Source organism: Papaver somniferum, unplaced genomic scaffold (assembly GCF_003573695.1).
Source record: "Papaver somniferum cultivar HN1 unplaced genomic scaffold, ASM357369v1 unplaced-scaffold_137, whole genome shotgun sequence".
Lineage (NCBI taxonomy): Eukaryota > Viridiplantae > Streptophyta > Magnoliopsida > Ranunculales > Papaveraceae > Papaver > Papaver somniferum.
This window is the reverse complement of record NW_020622934.1, coordinates 1,823,241-1,834,153: the sequence shown is the minus strand read 5'-3', so window position 1 is coordinate 1,834,153 and position 10,913 is coordinate 1,823,241. Positions and strand designations below refer to the sequence as shown.

The window sequence follows — 10,913 nt, the reverse complement described above, 5'->3', positions numbered from 1 at the left end:
GTTGACTCTGTAAGTTTTCTTATGTTGAGTTATTTCCGGTTAAATTAATCATAAAGGTTCTCTTGTGATTAGTTTAATCGATGATATTTTGTACATTAACAAGTCGCGTCCAAAGAAATCCTTCTTTTCCCGTAAAAGTAAGGTTACTCATGTTGTCCTCTTGGGAATGACATCAAATGGGGGAGAGTTCTTAAATGAACTTGTGCTTAATTGCCATATCTTTGTGGGGAAAGCGGTTGTGGAATTTTGTAGGTTTTAACTTGTATCTTAATAAAAACCTTGATGAATCACTAAGTTTCGACTATGTGAAATCATCGAAACAAAGTTGATATGTTCTCTTTTAGTCTTGAATTATCTTTTGAGAATTTCACTATGATCCCATAGTTTTCGTACCTTTGCCAATTTATATTGACAAAAGGGGGGAGAATTACTTAGTAGTTCACAATACATATATATGGTTTACGGATCATTATGTAAGGGGGAGTGATTTTCATTATAAAATAGAAGTATTGACTAAGGGAGAGTGATACATATACGCATAGTATTATTTCAATTGTGTGATGCAATTGGACTTTGATTTTATATAGTAATACTATGACACTGAAAAACAATACGAAAACATATACATTGTTACATATTGTTATTGTTATGTATCTTCAATAACAATGATGCTGACTTGAACACATTCAGAATCGATGGAGAACTTGAAGTACCGAAGAATTCAAGGAAGTTAAAGAGCCAAGGAAATCAAGCATGGTGGATCAGAAGCTACAAAGTTTATTTATCTTGTAATCCATATGTATTGATAGTGTTTTCATTAAATTTGACAAAGGGTGAGATTTTTAGAGCACTGCTTGGTCGAACTCGTAAGCGTTGTTATCTCAAGCTTGTTTGTCATGTTTAGTTGATCAAAACTATATACTTGATTTCTAGTCTACTTATAACTATGTCCCAGATTAGGATAAAATTGCGTAGTTGAGCTTTAGACTTCACGACGTTCACCTAATGAAGAATAAGATCTATTGAAGAGCTTGGAAGAACTTCATCAATAAAGGGTATGTGGAGACTAAAACTTATCTATCACTCAAAAGTCTATTCTATTCTATTTCTAAAGAGACTAAGTCGTATAGCTATAATATCGACTTTTATATTATACACGTTAGATATTTCGAGCCGGGTTTACCTCGCTTATTTATTTCTCGAAATATCTGTTGGAAGATTTTAGGTTTAGCTAAGTTCATCGTATACTTGACGAGTTTTGTTGGAGACAATTTATCTGTTGGTAACTTAATATTAAGTCAAAGATGATCATGTGAAAATTACCTTGAACATCTTACTTGATTTGTGTGAGACGGTCATTTGATGTTAACTTGGGAAGTTTCATATTGATCAATTAATCACTTGAAAAATTGCTTGAAGCTAGTGGTATGCGTAAAATTACCATTGTTTTCTTCTAAGAATGTTTCAATGATTAAATGTTAAAACGACTACTAATACCTGGATATATCACAGTACGTATACTTCGTATGTGCACTGTGGAAGTCTAGTTCAGGTCCGGAACTATTGTTTGTGAACCTTGTTTGCGAACTGGTTTACATGTGAAAAGGTCCGGAACTGTTGTTCGCATACCCTGTTTGCGTACGGCTAGACAAAGGCCAAGTCCGAAACTATTGTTCCCGTACCATGTTTGCGAACGGCTGGACAAAGCCAAAGTCCGGAACTGTTGTTCGCGTACTCAGTTCGCGAACAAAGTGGTCAAGTTCTAAAATGAGTAAAGTGTGATTTTCATACTCATGAACTCAGGTTCATTTATGTACTCAGTTTGTGAACTAACGTCCCTGGAACTTTAATGATTAAGGTATGTGAACTAGTTTTACAAACTGTGGCATTATGTTCATGAATTGGTTCTTGTATAAGTACTTTGTACAATTACAAACCAAACCAATTTTGTTTCAAATGGTTCATATATATTTCGATGAGATGATTAACATTTGAATAACTCTCTTGAAACACATTTAGATTCATTTGATTATCTATCATGATTGATTGATCATCATATTTGATCTAGAAGTGTTATATGAATATGGCCAAGTTATAAGTGTTAATATGGCTAACTTCGGTTAACTATTATTGAGCCAACAAGGTACATACGTTTGGGTACGGTTCATCCATATCTAAATATAGGTATATTTCATTTGTGTGTACCAAACTAATACCATCTAATAGTGAAGATTGATTGCTTAGTTTCTAAGCAGACTTAGCTTGAATCTTAAATCAGGAGTTCATCTAATGGTGAATATCAATTGGTTTGTTACTAAGCTTTCTTAGCTTTGATTGTAAGCAACCCTGATTTGAAAGACTATATAAGGGAGAACCTTTTAGATGCTAGGAAACCTAATCCCGACACGCTCGTGTGTCTTAGTCGTAAACTAGAGTCGATTTTCCTTTAACCTAGGTTTTTCCAAAGCCATTATTAGATTAACAACTTGAAGACTTCATTTGGGATTCGTGAAGCCAGATCCAACTATTTTCTCTGTAGTTGCGTATTCTGATCTTAATTGTTCTATCGTATTGAGTTTTGTCTTCTCTAAGATTTACTCGAGAATTATCTCTGATAGGTAAGATATAAAAAATAATCACAACAGTTCTTCGTCTCAGAATCTTGTGATTTCGCAATAACTTCTTATGTTAATCAGTTAGGTTATTGTGAGGTGACTAATATTTCTAGGATGCTCTTCGGGAGTATAAGACCGGATTATTAGTTGGTTCCTGTTCACCTTGATATTTGTATCAAAAGACGAATAAAAATAATAAAGGATAGACATATCTATGGGAGACATATTTGTTTATAAGTCTTCTACTTTGGATCGTAACAACTCTTAGTTGTGGGTGAGATCAGTTAAGGGAATCAAGTGCGAAGAGTCCTGCTGGGATTCAAGTGGCGTAAGGAACTGGACTGTACCTTAATCGGTGTGAGATTTGGTTATGGCTCAACTACATTCCAGTATGAAGTTAACCTGTAGTAGGCTAGAGTCTGTAGTGGCTTAATACAGTGTGGTGTTCAAATCCGGACTAGGTCCGGGGTTTTTCTACAATTGCGGCTTCCTCATTAACAAAATTTCTGGCGTCTGTGTTATTTGTTTTATGTATTATATTTGTTTATATAATTAAAATATCACAGGTTGTGCGTAGTTCAACCAGTTGATAAATCCGACCTTGATTGTTGGATAGAACTTGGTTGACACTCGGCCATTGGTGTTTGGTACCATCCTAGTTATTCTCATATCGATCAGTCTCACGGATTTCTATGTAGTTGATTTACTGATTGTATTGATAAAGAGATAAAGATCTTTGATATCTTTCTTGATTGAGTCTCACTTTTAAGTTGGTTGTCTCAGAATTATATTGGAGTATAGAAGTAAAAAAGTCTCATTCTCTACTCTGGTTGACTATATGGAGAGAAACTTAACCAATTGGAGAAACAAGTAACATGTCTGAAGCTGCTAGGACTGTAATTTTAAAAATTTCTTAAATGCGGTACTTGTACATGACGTGACATCGTTCAAACTTCCAGATATCACTATTAAGAAAATAAAATTTGTTCAATAATCTTTTTGGAGAAAGAAGAAAGTTACGAGATATTGCACTTAACTTCCTGGCGTAAGAAACAAGGGTATCTCGGCTTCGAAGACCTGCATAGTTTCCATAGAGCCTTATTGACTAAATTTGCAAGGAAATCATGCATCGGCTCCACCTTTATTTGTGCCAGATCTATGTCTGCAAAATAGGACCAGATGAAATCTTTTCGATATCCAAGAGAATAAGAATACCACTTGGTCCTAGATTAGTATAAGATATGAGATGAATTTTACCCAGAGACAAATCGTTGGTCTCTATGTAATGATTAGAAAATAATGATATGGTATCACAGATGGCTACATGATCTGCTGGATCTCTATCACCGAAATATAATGCTTGAGTTAATTAGTGTTTGGATCCTGGATTTTGGTATGGTAGAGGATTTGGGTCCTAAGTTTGTCCAATTTTGAGTTTGGGTCCTTAAAAAACCGGTTACTAGTTCTTCTAAGTTTCTAGATCCCTCCAAAATCATAATAGCATCAACTCTTATTTCACATGATAGGTTTTATATTTTATTTTCCCCTAACATAACCCCTAATATATAATAGTGTTGTTTAATGATTTTGGAATTTTGAGTTTCTGTTTAGTGATTTGATGAAATCGATTACTTGTTTGTGTGTTGATTTAACAAAATATGGGTTTTCAATTTTGGAGGTGCAATTTTAAGGTTGCAGAGGTTGCACAAAACGTTTTTAAGGACCCAAACTCAAAATTGGACAAATTTAGGACCCAAATCCTCCACCATACCAAAATCTAGGACCCAAACACTAATTAACTCATAATGCTTCATGTATTGAAGATTATGTTTATGTTAACCAATTGTATATCCGCGATACTGGTTCATGGAATACCGTTTTAATACAACATTTCTTTGAATAAACAATTTGGAATCTCATTATGAATACTTTTATAGATATAGATTATAAAGACAAGTTGATTTGGTCTCTCGAGAGAAATGGACGATTCACAGTAAAATCAGGTTACATGAGTATATATGAAGAAAAGCACAATATTACATTTGTTGATGATATAATGCAAAGGATTTATAAAGAGCTACGGAAGCTTCGCTTACTTCCAAGAATCAACCATTTCATCTGGATGTGCATGAAGAATTTATTACGCGCATGAAGCAAAATTGACGTCATAATGAATCACATAGATATTGTTTGTCCCTTTTGTGACTCTACAGCTAAAACCGATACACATCATAATGCGACACAACATTACAAGAACTATATGGCTTTCTATGGTGGGATGGTATGCTGATAACACCCAAAACACCAAAGAGTGGATTTGTAGCTGGTTCGATAGTTTGCTTCAGAAAAAAATCTCTTATGAAGAAATTCGGAAAAGAGTTGTAACTGCCTGGACTATTTATAAAGAAAAGTGCCAGAAGATGTTTCAAAATAGTAGCAATACACTTGTAGTAACTATTACTTTGGCTAGAAAACATATAGCTGATCAGAGTACCAATAAGACCCCTCATCTTCCTACATAGACCCTAAACAGAACAGAAATAAGTTCCAGGGCTGTCAATCACCATCCAAAATCCGATAGCCGTTTTCGATAATTTGGTTACCTATAAGGATATTTTCCGATATGTTGGATTTCAGAAGCGGAAATCCTATTGAATAATATTCTCTTAACGTAACGGAACGATGGATCTAATATCCTGTAGGAAATATCTTATATCGGTAAGCTTATGTCAACACCAGCTTTTTCTTGAATATCAACAGCAACAACGGATACATCTCTAATTTCATCTCTCTATTGAACTCAGCTAATCACAGAAACCACAAAAATCAATTTCTTCATAGCACACACCACATCCCTGTAATATAAAACCATCACAGACTCATCCTTCATAATCCCAGAATTTATTAATTTCTCGTCTCAATCACCTCCATTTATCACAATAACTGACTCCAATTTTTTCATATCAATCGATTCAAAACCAAATCATCAAAGCATAAAGGTCTTGTTTCCTTTCTTGTTTAAATCCTAATTTGATTACCAATTGAGAGAAAACCCTTTCCTTTAATGTCTTACAAAACTGTAAAATATCAAACCATCTTCTATTGCAGCTGTCAGAACTTATCGGAAAATTATCCAATATACGATAACTTTAGCATAACTGAATCGAATTTGATTTTCATGTTTCCGACGGAAGTTAATTATCGGATACCCGATAAAAATTATCGTAATGGAAGCGGCTGATCCACAATTTATTTCGTGTTTTTCTCGAATAACATAATCAAAAGTTTTTGAGTTATGTATCCTCAAGTATGAACTCTTTTGGTGAAATCCCTTCACCTATGATTGTTGATTCTTCAACAAAAATTATTGAGATTTCCTATCCTAAGGAGAAATTCACTTTCTAAGAGAAAATGAAGAACGTGAAGAAACCTAGGGAAAACTGCTCAAATCAGCAAAGGTTTGCAAATATTCTTGAAGAGATTTAGAAGACCAAGATGGAAGTGCAAGGTCTTAAAAACATCCTGCAGAAATATCTCGAGATTCAAGAAGCACTTGTCAAACAACAACCGAGCAGGTTTAAATGAGCTAATGCACTTCTTCATAAACCTTATGTTTCAATGTCAGTTGATGATGAATAGTTCGGGATTGATCAAGCTTACTTCAAAGATCTTTTACTAGTTAACTCCTCATAGGAATTTTGTTCTTATTGTTTAAGGAGGAACACTAGTTTTTGGAGTATTTTCTATGTGATGCATCATTAGCTATTCCAAATCATCTTGCACGTTTCAAATTTATTAATTAAATTTTATTTTGGAAGATGACTTGCAATACCTAATCTTCATGGATTATATATTTGTATTGCTTATTCTGTGAGGTTTGTTCTTTGTTATCATTCTTTGGAGATTAGAACATATATCTCATATTTTCGCATAGGTTAATCTCTTTCGCTCTTGCAAAAAAGGATTAAGCTATTTTGAGAATTGCAGTTTTCATCTCTACATGATTACCGTTATGTGAATAAACTGCTACATGATTTCGTAAGATGTTCTCTAGGGATCAACTTACTTCCTTGATTGCGTCACCACCGGGGAATAAGTTGTGACCTTGAATCTCTACGTTCGTACATGGATAGAGAAGTTATAATTCTTATGTTGAGTCATATCGCACTAATTATTCTCTTGTTCATAACTGACCTAAATAATAGTTACTGTTGATGATTTTTCTCCTGAAAATCTTGTATCTTAGTGCCTCTAATATTAAGATCATTACTTTTAACTTTTTTGTTCATAACTGGCGAATAAATTTAAAGTATAAGAAAATCCTTCTCTTGTGACTAGAGTAAGGTCGCTCATGTTGTTCTTTCGGGAATGACATTTAATGGGGGAGAGTTCTTTTGAACTTGTGCTTAAAAAAAAAATCTTTGTGGGAATTGCAGATGTGGAATTGTAGGAGATGCTTGCGCCTTATGTCTCTTTGACGCAAACCAAGATTTCTTGGTTGAAATCGTCTAAACTAAAGGTCGATATATGTTCTCTAGTCTTGAAACTCTTTTGATTAATTTATGATTATCCCAATTTTTCACCTTTGCCAATTTTGTTGACAAAAATGGGAAAAATTATTAAGTAGTATCTTATTACATTACATATGGCTTTACGGAGCATCATGTGAGGGGAAGTGAATTATTATTGATAGACACATTTTTGTGTCTGATATAATCTCAATTGTATATATTGTTAGTGCTCGATTTTGTATTTATTATGGCTTTTTGTGTCTTTGTAGGTGTTTTTGGAGAAATAAACATGCGTAGAAAAATTGGCTCGAAAAGTGGTATTTGCGCTCGTGGGAGAAAATTACTATGCGGACTCTCAGTTTGGAAAAGGGGCACTCGGTTGATAAGGGGCACCTCACCGCTACTTGCACCCCAAACATGCTATTTACACCCCATGGCTAATGGCACCCTATTCTGGTTAAGGGGCTTCCCATCTTCATCACAGTTTTGGCGGGAAAACACGTCTTCCACCTGCGAACTTCTGCATACCTTACTGGGTCGATTTTGACGACATTTTATCAGGTTTTATTTGTTGATATGGGTTGGTTTGGCCTGGTCTGGTCAAACAGGGATGGTTAGGATTTAGATACGCAGAAAAACAAGTTTCCATGCATATCTAGGCGAATCAGGCCATCAGGGAAAGTGAAAGTATATCGGGTTTATTTTGTTGGCTTGGTAAATTACGTGAAACTTGGGAGAGTGTATTAACGGCTGGGATTATATTCTGTTATTTGGGAAGAGTTTGGATGCGAAAGGAAGTTGCGTGAAAGAAGACAGGGGAGAAGAAAAAGTCTCGGATATGGTTCTATTTTTGGAGTTTACGTGTAAAAAGGGAGAGAATATCCTGTTGTGGGATTTACTACCAGGTTTAGAAGTGTTTGGACCAATCAGACTCTTTTAGAGACGTACCAAAAGAAAAAGAAAAAGAAAAAATACTGAGGATTTTGCTGTAAGGAAAGAAAGAAAAAGGCGAAGATTTGGAGTTATTATCGACCTGTGGGCTATAAAAGGAGTTGGGATAGCTCATAGAAGACTTACGTTCACTTTGGGGAAGTTTCGAACAGAGCACAAAAACACCAAGTTGCAGAGATACAGGCAAGAGGAAGAAGAAGAACACAGAACAGCAGTAAGAGACAGTCGCAGAATCCATGGCCTTTTCTTTCAAAATTCAATCACTTTGTCACAATTTCTGTAACAATTATTCAGAGTTCGCAACAGTTCTGTGTTAGGGTACTTTGTAACAGTGATTCGTAACAATTATATCCGTTACAAACACGTTGTTTTATACCTTCTCTTCTTTTTAATCAACTTTTGAGCAACAAACATGTATTTTGAGCAAGTGGTTAATATGAGAGGCTAAACCCCATTGCTGAGGTGATAGAGGAAGCTATTTTTCCAAAAAAAAAGTGGTATATTCTATTTTATCTTTTTATTTGCAATAATTATATGATTATTTGCCTTGAACTATTATTGAATATGATTTTTATTTGAGTGATTGTGATCTATTTTGATGGAGTATGCTTAGTATTAAGACTTTTGATGCTTCATACTTGGTAGTTACAATTACTACTTTTGAAAATCTACTTGTTGCAATATTTTAGAATCAAATTAAATGAGAAAATTGCATAAATATAAGTATTGGTTTAATCACTTTGAACTTGGAAAATAGTGGAATCTTAGCCTCAGTGTTTCTTTTAATATTGATATCATCTTTGTTTGAGTTTGCTATAATTTTTATTGTGTTTTCTATTATTTTTGAATTTAAGTCTAAAAAAATCCTTCACAAGTCTGAGAAACGACACTCTTTCTACCGCTATCTACAAATCACATCAATTTTTGGCGCCGCCGACGCTGACTCGTTTTTAGGGTTTTATATTTTTTTATTTTTTTTGTTCTTTTTTATGTTTTTGGGTATTTATCTTGTGTCTATAGGTTCTGGATCATAAAGAAAATTGAGCCAAAGAGTTTGGTGATTTCACAAAGACTTGGTGCTAAAGATTAAAGCAAAAAGAACAGAAAAGAAGACAATTTTATTTTAGACAATTTTAGTTTAGGGTTTGTTTATTTTCTTTTAGAAAAAAAAAACTGTATTAGGGTTTATTATTTTTGTAACTTTTCTTTTCTTTTTGGACTTTTGGACTTTTGGACTTTGGGACATTATTTTTTTTTATTACCCTACGGAAGGGTACTTTAAATATAAACTGTTTGCAGAGAAGGAGGACAATTACGATATTGTTTCTGCACCTTGGGTTCGTACACTAGACATCGGAGTCAGTGGCCCGAGTCGACTACAACCGATTCATCCCCCGTCTGGAACGGGAGGTAAGATTCTAAACACTCGAGAATCCCCTGTCAGCGAGTTACTGGACTCCTTCGTATGCCTATATGTTGAGGATTGAATACAAACATTTATTTTTCTAGTAAAGGGCAAGGCCTGTCCATACAAGATAAGGGTTCGGATTTCATCACCGTTCTCTTGTTGCCCGCTTTAGGAACACGTAACCTACGCGAACCTAAGCCTAAAATTTTGACTAGAACGAGACCGATAGGGTAACGAGCTTAACAGGAAAGTCATTCGAAAAATATTGGTTACTCTTTTAAGCATACTTCGAAGTTCTTGACGGTTTCTGTAAGTTGAATGCGTAACTGCGCCGCCTTGTCATACCTGTGAGGCCTTGGGTATCAAAGCTCCACCGAGCTTCCCTCGCCTCTATTCAACTTACGTTAACTCAAATTGATTCCAGAGGGGTTTGCTTAAATTGTAACGAATTCCCGTTCGAAGGATTAGAAGCTGGTCTAGAAACAATCTAAGTGGATCCATCATGCTTTTTGTTTGCTAGAAATCAATAGGTTTGATTTGGTTGAGTCGTCCTTGATCTGTGTTTGCTTATCCTTCCAATTTAGAAAATTCTATTGTATGCCTGAATGTAAAAGAGACGCACTAGGTAGATTTGTTAAATAGAAACCTAGTAGTTCGAAGCGTCTTGATGACCTTAATCTAGAGATTCCGACTTTTGAAGAGTCTGTTTTTGAACGTCCTTTGACTGAGGAGAGAATCCATGTTGCTCCGATAGCGCCAGAAATGGCAACTTTGAAAGCTTTGTTGAATCCAACTAGGACTACTCGTCCCTCATGTATCAGGTTAGCTGAGACGGAAGCAACTTATGAACTTAAACCTGGGACCTTACAACTGCTCCCAATATTTTTAGGGAAAGAAAATGAAAACCCCTATCTCCATGTTAGGGACTTTGAGTAAATTTGTAGTACCCTCAGGATTAGAAACTTAGATGATGATGCTTTGAAACTTAGGTTATTCCCCTTTTCCCTGAAAGATAAAGCTAAATCGTGGCTATATAGTTTGGCTTCCGGGTCAATCGAAACGTATGAACAACTTACATCTGCCTTTTAGAACAAGTTTTTCCCTAGGCACAAAACATCGTCTATTAGGACGCAAATCTGCACGTTTTCTCAACAGGAGGGAGAAACTTTGTATAAGTATTTGGAAAGGTTCAAAGATTTATTATCCAATGTCCTCATCATGGTTTAGAGAAGGTTAGGTTGGTTCAGATCCTTTATGAGGGTTTAGATTATCCCACCACAACCACAGTAGAATCTATGTGTACTGGTGGATTTGAGAACCAAACAGTTGATGACACGATGACATATTTGCATGAAGTCGCCGAAAAAACCCAACAATGGGAAAGTAGTAGGGGACCCCAGAAAAAAATTCTTCTTAGCAGAGGAAACA

The 10,913-nt window shown here is 35.1% G+C and overlaps 1 pseudogene; it reads right to left on the bottom strand.

Annotated features, from left to right (window-relative positions):
• Positions 1-10,611: 10,611 nt before the first annotated feature.
• On the bottom strand, positions 10,612-10,710 carry LOC113335094 (annotated as a pseudogene).
• Between the last annotated feature and the right edge of the window lie 203 nt (positions 10,711-10,913).